This window comes from Littorina saxatilis, linkage group LG17 (genome assembly GCF_037325665.1).
Source record: "Littorina saxatilis isolate snail1 linkage group LG17, US_GU_Lsax_2.0, whole genome shotgun sequence".
Classification (NCBI taxonomy): Eukaryota; Metazoa; Mollusca; class Gastropoda; order Littorinimorpha; family Littorinidae; genus Littorina; species Littorina saxatilis.
The window spans coordinates 61,544,783-61,559,485 of NC_090261.1; positions in this window are offsets into that span (position 1 = coordinate 61,544,783).

Sequence of the window (14,703 nt, forward strand, 5' to 3'; positions counted from 1 at the left end):
GACAAAATAATAACAATAACAGCACTACATAAAAAAGGAAAATTGTCCTGATGGACGCCACGCTGTTAGTCGAATGATAAAGCTGGCAGTTCGCAGCTGACAACAAGGTGCACGCAGCGAGAGACAAAACCATCTAATGGCCCTGTCACACGACCGCTTTAAAGCCTGCGTATGCCGACGTATGGGACATTTGAATAAGTGCACTCATAGTGTGAGTGGAGCGTCTTCGGATATTCCCGGCGTTCTGTTACTGTTACTATTTTTAGAAGGTCAACGCAGTGTCCAGAACGTAAATTGGACCCGTAAATTATCCTCACTGTAAAAGTGCAAAGGTCGAATCAATTTATAGCCACGCGAAAAATACACTGTCATCTATCTCTCTATAGATACGGCTTCTCTGTGTTTGTGTGTGTGTGTGTGTGTGTGTGTGTCTCTCTCTCTATGTGAGCAACACCTGTGCATTGTTCAGTTCTGTTTGTGATGTGGTCTGGCGGCTTTTGTATAATTTTATGTACTGGCCTTCCTTTGAGAAGCCATAACTTGCTCAGTCCTGTTTGAGTGGAGTTCGCCTCCAAAGGTGATTAACACGGTTACATTCGTCGACAAGGATGGGACTCGATATGGTCAGGAATGGCATTATGGCCACTAAATCATTTTCGTGCTGTTCCCATTCCACGAATCTGGGAGGGACCTAAGCTTGGCGGGTCCATTGTTCGGACCCGGCGAAGCCGGCGTACGGCTCTAAGTACTTCTTCCCGGCGAAGCCGGCTACCCGGCGAAGCGGGTATTCATTCTAGTATATATATATATATATATATATATATATATATACTAGAATGAATACCCGCTTCGCCGGGTAGCCGGCTTCGCCGGGAAGAAGTACTTAGAGCCGTACGCCGGCTTCGCCGGGTCCGAACAATGGATCCGCCAAGCTTAGGTCCCTCCCAGATTCGTGGAATGGGAACAGCACGAAAATGATTCGGTGGCCATAATGCCATTCCTGACCATATCGAGTCCCATCCTTGTCGACGAATGTAACCGTGTTAATCACCTTTGGAGGCGAACTCCACTCAAACAGGACTGAGCAAGTTATGGCTTCTCAAAGGAAGGCCAGTACATAAAATTACATGATGATGATAAAATCGTTTATTTAACGTCACTCTGTAAAAACATTGGCGACATTTGTCTTAGATTAAGAACACACACATGCACGCACACAAACTTTCCCTTTATGTACAGTGGTTCACCACCCTCCCGCCCCCCGCACACTCTCGCTCATCTAATTAAAAATGGTGTTAAGAGATACTTGGATATAAAATGGTATTTTTAAAAGTTCTGATAAAAATATATAGTAGCTGTATGAGAAGCAATGGCGTCAGCCGCAGCAACGTCTCTTCATATCCAGGGACCAAGTGGGTGCGTGTGCATAAGTCCAGCGATAAGTTTGGGACCTTGCCACCCAAGGTCTTTATTAAAACTTAAAAGATAGCTTAATTTTTCCTTTGAGGTATTTGGCAGAATATTTCTATTTGAGTTTATAAACTGAGTCAGGGGTTGAAAGTGGCATGAGTTCAAATCACACTCCAAAGTCAAATGAGCTATGGTGAGGTCGGATTGACAGGTGCATTTAAGCTCTAGAAATTGGTAATTCCCAGCTTCTGCCCTTAGGCGGTTAATCCTTTTTATTACACGTGGGCATGAGTTATAGGTGTTCATCTGTTTTGATGGGGCTTCCAGAATGAGCCAGCCAGAGCTTATAGCCTTGTGCATATATTTGTTCCTCCATTCTCTCCAGAGAAGAGAGTCTGTAAGGCTACTGATCTCAGAAGCAGACAATGGCAGGTCTACCTCGGAGGCGCCTATGCCTTGGGCAGCTTCTTTAGCGGCTTTGTCCGCTTTCTCGTTGCCAGGCACGTTCACGTGTGCTGGACACCAGACCAGGTTAATCTCGCTTCCTTTTTTTATAATTTTATTTGCCAGCTCCTTTATGGCAATGACAAGATCATGTCTTTTTGATCTTTTGTTAGATCTTAATGCTTCAATGGCTGCTTTGGAGTCAGAGAATATAGCTATCTTTTGAGGAGGAGTGTTCTTGAGATTGAGATGAACAAGCGACATGCAGATGGCAAGGAGCTCAGCTGAGAAGATCGAGTTTCTGTTGCACAGTTTAAATTTCCCAGTCATGTCATCGCTGGGGATTACAAAAGCTGCGCCAGCCTTCTTGTCATCCAACACTGACCCGTCTGTGTAAACATGAACATGGCCTTTGTATACAGTATCAATGTGCTCAAGGGCTTGTATCCTGAGTAATAACTGATCATCCTTTGTAGCTGTGCAATATTCTGTGTCAAAATTCATTTCTTTCATTGTCCATGAGGGATCACGAGATATGGGGTTTTGGGCCACATCATTTGGGTCGACACTGATTTCACTAAAGAGTGAAGCGTTGAATTGAGCCAGTGAGGAGAAAGTAGTGCCAAAGTGGGCCTTTTTGTTTTGGACATGATTGTAATGCGGTTGTAGCTCCTCTTTTGTTGAGTTTTGCACTGTGATGGCTCGAACATTGTAATCTGCGCAGCACTTACGCCGCCACATGTCAAGAGGGAGGAATCCTGCTTGGTGGTATACAATGGCCTGCTTTGAATGCCTTGGGTGTCCGAGGGCAAGCCGAAGGGCACGACATTCCGCTGACTGTAGCTTATCAAGCCATTTTCGAGCCGACGAGAAGTAGGCCTCCTGTCCATATGATAGTCTTGATCTTATAAGAGCTCTGGTGATGTTTGTTAGAATAACTGGGCACTTTGCCCATGGTTGGGCAGCCAGTATTTTAAGAAGGTTGATGGTCTTATTTGCTTTGCTTAAAAGATGCTTTAAGTGAGCAGTCCATAGTCCATTTGAGGTGAAAAGTACGCCCAGATATTTCACCTGCTGACTGGGTGAGACAACAGATTTATCTAGTGAGAACTGTATCTTTTCTCGATCTTCCAGTTTTCGGTTTGTAAAGACAACGAATACAGTTTTCTCAGCAGAGAGAGTGAAGCCATTCTCCCGCATATAGTTCGCAATGTTATCTATAGCTGTTTGCCACTCTTTAGAGAATTTGTGTTCTGTTTTATAGGTTTTGTTTTGATACTCTTTGCATAGAGCAATATCATCCGCATAAAGCGTCAGTTCGGCTCCATGTGTTTTAATTGTCGATATGTCATGCAGCATAATGCTAAAAAGCAGTGGTGCTATTACTGAGCCCTGTGGCACTCCCATGTCAACTTTGCGAGTGGATGATTTGGCACCTTTATAATCAGTTTGAAAGGATCTGTTCAGTAGAAAGCTTTTTATGTATTGAAACATATTACCACTGATGCCTAATTGCTTCAATTTGAACAACAATCGTTGGTGCCATACCGTATCGTAGGCTTTTTTGATGTCAAAAAAGACAGCAAAGAGAGACTTCTTGCGTGAGAGAGCTTTCTTAATTTTGGAGGACAGTTTTACAATGTGATCCGAGACACCCCTGCCTCGACGGAAACCGGCTTGGCACAGGGGTATTACCTTTTTTCTTTCCATTTCATCTTCTAGTCTGGATTTTAGTATTCTTTCATATATTTTGCTCAGATGGGAGGTCAGAGATATAGGGCGCCAGTTGGAAGGGTCAGCTCTTGGTTTTCCAGGCTTTAAAATGGGGATCACAACAGCCTCTTTCCAAGCTGAGGGAATCAGGCCAGATTTCCAGCATGTTGAATAAAAATCCAGTAAAAGATTTAATCCTTGGTTTGGTAAATGTTGTATGACCTGATAGTTTATTGGATCAGAACCACAGGCGGATCGGACTTTTGTCACCGATGCTATAGCCGTTTTCAGTTCTTGAATGGATAAGGGAGCATTTATTTTTAAGGAAGGGTTGAGTTCTGGGTCGTTTAAGTCCTGTTTATCCTCCCACTTCTTACGGAAGAGTTCCTGCTCACATAACAGTTTATCTGTTTGGCTTGCTGCTGCAAAAATATCTGCAAACAGTTCTGCTTTTTCAGGAAGGCTTTCATATTTTTTTCCTTCGTGCATAAGAGGACGTTCAGCCTGCTTGTGTCTGCATTTGAATTTCCTTATTTTGGTCCAAATTTTTCCAGCATCTCTGTAATCGCTCACTTTGCTGGACATGTTTTCAAAATATTCTTTTTTTGCTTTGTCTATAATTTTGTCACATTGTTCTTCAGTTGATTTCATATTGTTGTGGTTTTGTGCAGACCTGAAGCGATCATACTTCTCTTTTGCAGTTCTTTTTAACCTGATGGCTGTTCTGCATTCTTCTGTCCACCATGGGCTCTGATCAGTTCTACTGGGTCCGATAAAAGGTTTTGTTTTGGGGATTGACAATTCCATTGCATTCAGCAGGTTTGATCTTAGCTGTTTATATTTGTTGTCGATACTTTCTTGGGACTCTGGATTGCCATCCAAGAGGGTATGTGCATCGGCAGACTTAGTGACAGCGTCCTTGAAAACTGCCCAGTCCGCCTTTTTATAATTGTATTTTAAGGTTTTTGGACCTGGCTCTGTGTGTGGTGATTTCCCAATAATGGATATCATGATTGGTAAGTGGTCACTTTTTAATTTATCTGACACAACGCACCAGTCCGTTGTTAATCCGAGAGTGGGACTAACCAAGGTTATGTCAATGGCGGAGGGGTGTTGGTTTGAGATATCGGGTATTCTGGTTGCTGATCCGTCATTTAGTAAGTACACATTTGATTGCGTTATATAGGTGGCAAGGCTCTTTCCCACGGCACATGTCTGATCGGGGAAGTTGGCATCCCACAGGGGGTTTCGGCCATTAACATCTCCTCCGATCACCCAGGTGCGTCTTCCGTCGAGCTCTGGGAGCCAGCTGAAAATCGGGCCTTTGGTAATGTTTCTGTTATATATGTTTAATAAGAAGATGGATGGGCCATCATTCAGCAGAAGTTCAACTAGGTTTGAATGTATTTTTGTGTCGGCCGGAACAGGGGTTGGGTGAACATTGTACTTCAGATTGTCTCTGACATAGGTTACTGTGTACTTGATAGTTTGTGCTCCGCTCGTATCATCAACCTGATAATCTGTGACGGGTGGGTAAAAGAAACCAGATATGAAGGGGAGTTTTCCCGCATGACAGAGTGGGGACTGTATCAATAATACATTGAACATGTTGTTTTGGTTAAGATAATTAATAAGGTACGGTAGAGCAGTGTTAAGGGAACGACAGTTCCACTGCAGTATATTTATTCTTGAATCCATTTCAATCACAGAAGACCTAAAGTCTGTTGTGACCGTTTGATCTGCCCCTCAACTCTCTATGTCATTGTGTTGTCAAGGGGTTGAGACTCTGTTACAGATCTGCCTCCCTGAATGCCGAGAAGAGCGCATTGGTTTGGTTTGGTTGGTTTGGTTTTTGGGGTTTAATGTCTCTTCAGCAGATGCTAGCTGCTATTCGAGACCGATGCAGTTATTTTCTTTTCCCTTCATATGGCAAGTTCTACGTTTCAGACTATTTACATTCAAATCTATCACTGTAAAAGAAGGTTCTAAAAATTAATAATTTTCACTTCTGGTACTTTAAATCTTGTAAAAAATCTTAATCTCTTTTAAAAAGTTAAAAATCTTGTCCGGGGGAACATCCCGGAATAAAACCTTCAGTGTTTCCGCATTGTAGTGTTTGTCTCGAAATTCTTGAACGTCTACACATTTTGTGAGAACATGTTCTAATGTCCATGGTTCGTCACATCCAAAACAGTATGGTGGATCTTCACCTTTCAGCAGATACGAATGTGTAATGTGACTGTGCCCAATGTGTAAGCGACAGAGAACTGTCTCTTCTTTCCTGTTGAGGCGACATTGGGGTAGGCTGTCCGACAGCTGGGGAACGATCTTATGAAGTTTATTTTCTTCACATTCGTCCCATTCACTCTGCCATAGGTACTTTATGTACATGTTGGTGCGAGTTCTGAAATCTGAATGCTTTGTGTGTTTGTCAGTGATGAGTCTTTCTCTGGCTTCTTTAGCAGCTTGATCAGCTGCAGAGTTGCCTCTAATTCCAACATGGGATGGCACCCATGCAAACACAATCCTTTTGCCTTCTTCAATCAGAGATGCATGTAGCTCTTGGATTTCGACCAACAGTGGGTGATCTAGCTGAATTCTCTTCACGGCGGTAAGAGCCGATAGGGAATCCGACAGAATCAGGAAGTCTTTCTTTTTTGACTGATATACCTGTTTCAGAGCTAGCTGTAAAGCTTTCAACTCTGCAGAAAATACAGAACTGTCATCCGGAAGACGGGCCGAAAAGGCCCTATCGAGATTAGGACCTGTGACAGAAGCTGATGCCACTTTACTTTCAGCTTTGGACCCATCAGTGTATATTCGTTGATGGGAAGGAAACTCGGTACAGAACTGGCTAAAACACTGTTTAAAAATCAAATCATTTGTCTCTGACTTCTTTAACCTTGTCAGATCGAGTCGAACAACTGGATCTGGCAATGTCCATGGTGGTGTTTCTGTCCATCGATTTTCACTAACATGATCGAGTTTTATCTTTGATTCGGCCAGATGTGACTGAATCCGAGAAGACAGAGGTGCTCGATCATTTGGGTGACTTTCAAAAAATTCAGAGCATTGTGGTTGAAATACGCATTGGTAGGCTGGATTTGTAGGCATAGCTTTCAGTTTCAACACATAATTTAGGGTGAGTTTCAGGCGTCGCAGCCTCAGAGAGGGTTCTTTGGCCTCAAAATATAAGGACTGTACTGGAGACGTCCTGAAAGCTCCCAGACAAAGACGTATACCCTGGTGGTGTATTGTGTCTAATAGCCTTAGGTTGGATTTTGCGGCTCCACCATAGACGACACAACCATAGTCCAACTTGGATCGGATTAAAGCACGGTAAAGTCTGAGTAGGATTGTGCGGTCAGCACCCCAGTCCGTATGAGAAACCACTTTCAATACATCCAGAGCTTTCAGACATGATGTTCTTAGATACTGGATATGTTTAAGGAATGTTAATCGACGGTCAAAGGTCAGTCCTAGGAATTTAAATTCTTCAACAACCTTGACAGGATTACCATTCAGGACCAGAGAGGGTTCTGGCATGGCTCCCCTTTGTTTGCAAAGATGCATACAGACAGTTTTACTGGTGGAAAATTTGAAACCGTTCTCCGTTACCCATTTTTGCACCTTGTCTATACATAACTGAAGCTGCCTTTCCACTCTATGTAGGGATTTGCCACGCACACAAAGTGCAAAGTCATCAACAAACAAGGATGACTCGGATCCTTTCAGTACTGCCTTTACTATGTTATTGATTTTGATGTTGAACAACATGGGTGATAGAATGCTTCCTTGAGGAACACCCATCTCTTGTTGACAGAACTCTGATAGGTTGGGACCAACCCGTACTGTAAACAATCGATTACTTAGAAATCCTTCCACAAAAACAGGGAGACGTCCACGAAAACCCATTTCATGCAAATCAGCTAAAATACCGTGTTTCCAGGTCGTGTCGTAAGCCTTCTCGAGGTCAAAAAATATAGCTAGTACATGTTCAGATCTCGCAAAGGCCTCTCGAACGAAGGTCTCAAAACGTACCAAATGATCAGTGGTGCTGTGTCCCTTTCGGAAGCCACATTGCACATCACTTAAGAGGTTTTGTTTTTCTAGGTACCACACCATCCTAGCGTTGACCAATCTCTCCATGGTTTTACACAGACAGCTGGTCAAGGCTATCGGACGGTAGTTGCTGGGGTTTGTATGATCTTTACCTGGTTTTGGAATGGGGACAATCATCGCTTCTTGCCATGAAGGTGGAAAGGATCCACTCTCCCATATGTGGTTAAAAACCTTCAGCAAGACCAGAAGACAACTTTCTGGTAGGTGTGTGAGGAACTGATAATGTATTCCGTCCAGCCCCATTGCTGAGTTGTTGCATTTTTGTAAGGCTTGTTTGAGTTCAGTTATACTGAACAACTTGTTGTAGTTCTCCTCATTCTGAGATGAGAAGTTTATGGGTTTACGTTCTTGGGTGGCTTTGATTTTTTGAAAATCTGTGCAGTAATTTTCTATTGATGAGTTTTTTTCCATTGTTGAAGCCAGAACGTTTGCTACTTCATTCTTCTGGGTTATAAGGGATCCATTTACCACAAGGTGGTTAATTGATGCAGATCCTTTTTTCCCTTTGATTTTACGAATAGCATTCCAAACTTTACTTGATGATACCTTAGAGTTTAAGTTTGAGCAAAAAGACCTCCAGGATGTTCTTTTAGAATGTTTTATGACAGTGCGACTCTTAGCGCGAAATCTGAAGAAAGTCAACTTCTTGCTAAGGGTCGGGCATCTGTAGAACCTGTGTAGACTTCTCTTTCGCTCAGATCGGGCTTCTTGGCATTCTTGATTAAACCATGGCACTTTAATGCGGTTGTTTGAAGATGTTTTTGGGATGTACTCAGTGGCAATGTCTTGTAGAGTGTTTGTAAAAATAGATGATGGGTCGTCACTTCCATCAAAGACAGTGTCTTCTGTGAGTTGGACAGAACATTCGGCAGTAAAAGACAGCCAGTTTGCCTTGTTCAGGTTCCATCTCTGGGGGGAAGCTTCTTCCAATCCATCTATTTGAGACATCAAGATAGGGAAATGATCGCTACCACATGTGTCATCATAGACTTTAAATTCAAAGTCTAGAACAAGAGAGGTGTCGCAAATAACAAGATCTAGTATGGACTTGCATCCTGTTGCTGGATGGAGATATGTTGGTACTCCATCGTTTAAAACGCATAGATTACGATTGTCTAAAAAATCTTCTAGAATTCGTCCTCTCGTACTTAGAGAGTTGCTGCCCCATAAAGGGGAATGAGCGTTAAAATCTCCCATTAAAACAAAGGGAGCTGGAAGCTGATCAATAAGATTTTCAAGATCGTGCTTCGTGTAACATTTGGATGGTGACAGATATACACTGCAGAGAGTGATGGTTTTATCTAATGTCACTCGTGCTGCGACGGCTTGAATGTTTGTACATAGGTTGATCTCACTACAAAGTACACTTTTCTTAATCAAAAGAGCAACTCCCCCAGACGTGTTATTGTCTGAATGGTTTCTAAAAACATTGTATCCAGATACATTAAAATCTTTGTTTGGTTTCAGCATTGTTTCCTGTAATGCTGTAGCAACAGGATGAAATTTGTGTAAAAGTAGACATAATTCTTCATAGTTAGCTTGGACCCCTCTACAATTCCATTGAATAAAATTGGCTATGTTTGTTTAGTTTTAAGAAATTTCTGCCTCCATACCCTCTTCGTCGGATAAACTCCCAAAATGATTGTATAGTGTGATGGGATTTTTCTCCATTTTTGGGGTGCGAGGCGATCTTTGGGGCAGAGTACCTTTTCCCTTGTCCGGAGGTGTTCGTGGTGTGGATTGAGTAAGGTCCACTACCTCCACTACCTCGACGGCCCCCTTCCTGTGAGTTGCCCTGTGAACGGGCTTCTGGGTTGGGGTGGTGAAGCGAACCTCACCAGGAGACCCCATAGGGTCCTCAATTGGGGTGGTGAAGCGAACCTCACCAGGAGCCCCCACAGGGTCTCCAGTTGGGGCGGTGAAGCAAACCTCACCAGGAGACCCCATAGAGTCTCCAGTGGGGATAGCCCCACCTGTGCTTTCATCTGTCTGTGTACAAATACTTTTGTTTCTTGTGGGCTCTGTCCTTTTCAACATGGACGGGCCTGCCTGGACACCCACAGACCTATATGAAATACTGGTCTGGGTGGGTGTTGACTTTGTTGCAGGTCTTTGACTGACTGCTGCCGCAAAACTTTTCTGGAAGGAAAAAACATTCGTTTTTTCAACCTCCTTCCTGGCGTCTGAGAAAGACATCTTTTTCTCCGTTTTTGTTTTTTGAATGGCCTGTTCAAACTTGTATTTTGGACATTCTCTGGAGGACGGGGAATGGTTTCCCTTACAGTTTGTGCAGGTGGGTGGTGATGTGCAGGGACCTTCGTGAGGATCTCCGCCACACCTCTCGCACACTGCCTTCTGTTTACATCCAGCCTTTGAATGTCCAAATCTTTGGCATTGGAAACATCTCATTGGTGATGGAATATACAGAGTCACTCTTATTTGAACAAATCCCACTTTGATTTTCTCAGGGATGGTTGGGGTACAAAAAGTGACGAAAAGGGTGTTGGTGGGTACTCTGATATCGCCCTTCCTGATCAACACCCGGTACACATCAATGACACCTTGATCCTTTAGACCTTCTTTTATTTCAGCCTCACTGAGGCCCTCCAGCTCTCGGCATCGGATGACTCCTTTGCTGGTGTTCAGGCCTCTGTGAGGACTGACCTTGACCGGTCTATCAACAAATTTCTGACCATTCAGACGGAGAAGACCATCTGATGCCTTTTTTGAAGGACATTCAATCAGTAGAGAACCATTACGAAGTCTCTTAATGTTGTCTATCGTTGATGATACTCCTGCAATAACCTTCTGTATCGCAAAAGGCGAAAGTTTGGAGATGGGCTGTGCCTCATCTGCTGTCTCAACAACAATGAAACGGGGCCAGGCCTCGCTGATGTTGTTCTTTGTTGCTCTGACTCGGACTTCATCGTCAGAGTCAGAGTCAACGCAGTATCTTCGTTTGTTTCCGTTTCGGGTGCTTGAAAAAAAAGAAGAAAAAGAAGAGGTGGCCATGTTTGGGGCCTTTATCTTCGTCGCATCTGATCCCCACCCACCACGGAGCCCAACAAGGGGACGCTTAGGTGGAGCGGTTATCCAACTCCAGAGCGCCAAGGATACAGATGGATATACGCAGCGATAAGAGGAAACATATGGTATCAATCTGTAATAGGAGATTTAACTCTTTCCAAGCGGAAACGGGTTAGGTAACAACTTGGCATAATGTTCGTCAACTCTTTCCAAGCGGAAACGGGTTAGGTAACAACTTGGCATAGTGTTTGTCCCGACTACCGCCGCCCCCTCCTACCGCCGCTTGCTCCTTTAGCCAAAGGTCCGATGCAATATGCTCAAGACATATACCCAGACTTGACCAGCCGATTGATTGAAGCGGGTAAGCCTTTTTCAACCTCCTGTCTTAGATAAAGACTGGGCCAAAATGATGTGTTGGCGCTACAAAGTCGCAACTAAGTAAACCCCTCAATCATCAGGTCACCAGCCCAAACCGGTACAGGTCGCAGCGCACGGCAAACACGCTGGGTCTTAAGAAGACCACAGAGAAATAAGGATGTGGAAAAGAAGACTTTTGGGAAGTGAAATAAAGGTGACGGATCCAGTCAGGTAGAAATAAGACAAGAAAGGAATCAGAAAACTGCAGGGAATAGTAGGGAGAGTTTTTTGGAGGGAAATATAGGTGAAAGGACTGGTAAGGCAGAAATAAGACAAAAGAAGAGAAGTAAAGGGGTGGGGTAGCTTAGTGGAAACACTCCCGCCGCGTGAAGGCGACCCCATGGGAGCGAGAAGAGCGCATTGAGTGGTAAGTATCTTATTTAAGACTGGTGGAGTTGGATTTTCCTTTGGCTTAAATATTTCAGTATATAGCCCTGTCAGAAGTGTCAGAACATTTTCGGGGCTTTCATTCGTTTTTGCTTCAATAAGTGCAGCTAGGATGCCAGTGACGAATTTGAACACCTCACCGCAGTTCTCGGCGCTCATCATCTTCATCTTTGCATAGCTTTCTTTTAAAATATGTTGTCTGAGGCAGTCTTCGGACTGTGGCTTTGGTGTGTTTTGTGTTTCATCTTCCTCAACAATCATCAACTTTGGTTCATCCATGAACAAGTCATCATAATCGTGTGTGGGGGAAGTTTGAGATTCTGCATCAGCAACCTTTTTCTCATTGTTTGTTGTTGGCTGTTTGTTTGTCTTTGTTTTGTCTGCTGCTTTTGTGGGGGCCTTTTTTACATTGTGTGTTGATTTTAGTTTCTGGGCAACAGTAGACTCATTATTAATAGGGTTTATGTCAGTTCTTTGTCCAGGTCTCTGGAGGGCGATATTTTGCTCTGAAATGGGGTTTTCACTACGAGGGTTGCTTGGTCCGCCTTGATTTCCTGTGCGTATGCGGCTTGTTGTTGGTTCTGGCCAGATAGTGCTATAATCCTGTTTTTCAGTCTCAGCCACGAAAGCTGGGGAGGTAGCCAGGTTTCTCTTTGCTTTGCTGGCACCGCGAGGAGCACTTTTCCCCCCTGCCATTTTCAGCACCCAGCACTCATCGACTTCTGAATCAGAGTCATTAGATGTATCTGGGTCTTTCTTTTGTTTTTTCATTATTTCAAACTTTGCTCTTCTTATTGCTTCTGCATATGGGATGTATTTGGCTGCTCGGATTTTGTTTGCTGTTCTTCGGAGCACTAGCTCAGGACAGCCTAAGTAAGCTGCCGAGTGGGGACCGCCACAGTTTAGGCAGTGTTTGTCATTTGGACAGTTGTCAACTGGGTGGTCTTTCTTTTGACCGCATCTTGGGCATTTGTCTTGTCTGGCTTTACATTGTTTGGAGCCATGTCCCAATCTCTGGCACTTAGTACACCTTCTGACTGGGGCCACATAGGGTTCGACAGCAAAGAAGGTTTTCACTATCTTCACTGTATCTGGTAGCGTTTTCTTTAAAAAAGTGATTTTGACAGCTTGAGTAAGTTCCCCCTTCTGGTTTTTTAACCGCTGAAGAGATTTTACTTTCTCAAGAGATTGTTGAAGTTTATCAAGGTCTTCAGAGAGTGGGATGGGTCTGATGACACCTTCCGTTGTTGCCTCTGGTATAGTGCATCTTATTTGCACTTGAGCGAGACTGGTGAGATTGGCAAGTTTATGTTGTTGTTTTTCATTGCAGCAGGCGATCAAGAATTTGCCCGAGGGCAGAGGTCGTACACCTTCTATCTGACCGACCGCGTCAACCAAAACACGACACTGGAGTGATGGCCCAAGTTTCGAGAACATAGCTGGACCTGTAGCCGCGTTGGTGAGAATGACTGGGTATTGTGCAAAGGTTGGAGGAAGACTTGGTGTCACCTTTTTTGACTTTGTGTGTCTAGGGGGCCCAGTTTTGACTGGTTGTGAGACTTTTGACTGTGGCTGAGGCAGAGCCTGTTCGGCATCACTGTTAGCAATGTGTGCTTTTTTCTTTCGCTGACGGCGGCGTTGAGTTTTAAAAATGTCATCGCCTTCTGTGCTTTGGGAAGGTGAAATGTTCCCGTCTTCTGAGGGCACTGCAGCGTTGTGGTTATTGACACTGGCGTCAGCGTCAGAGTGGTTGTTTGAGCTCTCTTTTGTCTTTTTTGAGCTTGTTGGAGAGAAGCTGTCGGAATCTCTTAACCTTTTTCGGGGTGTGCAACACAATGTGCTGTCCATAGATTCAGCAGGGGTAGAGGTAGCCAAAGGTGGTTTGTCGCTTATGACAAAGGTGGCAGTGGCCATTGTGAGGGCCTTTTGGTGTTCAAATGCAGTGAGGAGTACTCAGAGAGCAATGTGTTTGTGTGTAGTTGTGAGCGACCTTGGTAGAGGACCCTCTAAAAGCGAAATGACTAGAAAATGAGCTTTGGTATGAGCAGGCGTCTCGCACTGTTAAAAGAAAAAAGAAGGGATGACAAAAGCGTCCCTTGACAAAGAGTGAGCTGAAGCTCACCCTCTAGTGACTTTCACTTCTCTCCCGAGAATCACGAGGACTCCTGCAGGGCGAGTGGAAAAGCCACCAAGGGCAGTTAAAAAAGCCCTCTCTGGGTCTATGCCAAGAGAGCTGTGTCGTGTGTTAAAACACACACAAAATGTGATTGTCCCCCTTTACCATCAGGAATTCGGGAAGAAATCGTATTTTGAGCACTGACTTGGCTATGTAAGCTCGAGGTACGTTAAAGCAGTCGCTATGTAATCAGCATGTCTGCTTGTGAAAGACGCACTCTACGGGCCAGCAACTGCAGTGAATTACTCGTGCTGAGTCTGAGGACAAAAATGACCCGATAAAATTACACAAAAGCCGCCAGACCACATCACAAACAGAACTGAACAATGCACAGGTGTTGCTTACATAAGAGACACACACACTCACACACACACACACAAAAACACAGAGAAGCCGTATCTATAGAGAGATAGATGACAGTGTATTTTTCGCGTGGCTATAAATTGATTCGACCTTTGCACTTTTACAGTGAGGATAATTTACGGGTCCAATTTACGTTCTGTACACTGCGTTGACCTTCTAAAAATAGTACCAGTAACAGAACGCCGGGAATATCCGAAGACGCTCAGCGCAGTGGACAGCGCAGTGTAGTTTACAACTGAACGGGAAAGCCATACGAAGGAAGGGAGATAAACGCCAAACACTGGAGAAGATAAGGAAGAGTTACTTATAATGGTGAAATGAACACAAAAACGAAAATGAGTTCAGCGCTGCGCGCTGAGAGCACGTGTTGAAATATCTCATCGATGATATTGTGTCCGGGGTGTAGCTGAATACGGTGTCCAAATTTGAAAAAGATCCACCGAGAACTTTGGCGTTGTGATGTGGTGTAGCGGCTATGGTGTGTCGGTATGGGGGCCCGGGTAGCTGAGGTGGAACCAAAATAGCTGAGGTGGAACCAAAATCGGTTCCGCGCTGCGCGCTGAGAGCACGTGTTGAAATATCGACCAGGTTGTGTCGTGTCCCGGGTCTACCTGAATATGCCCACCAAATTTGAAGCAGATCCA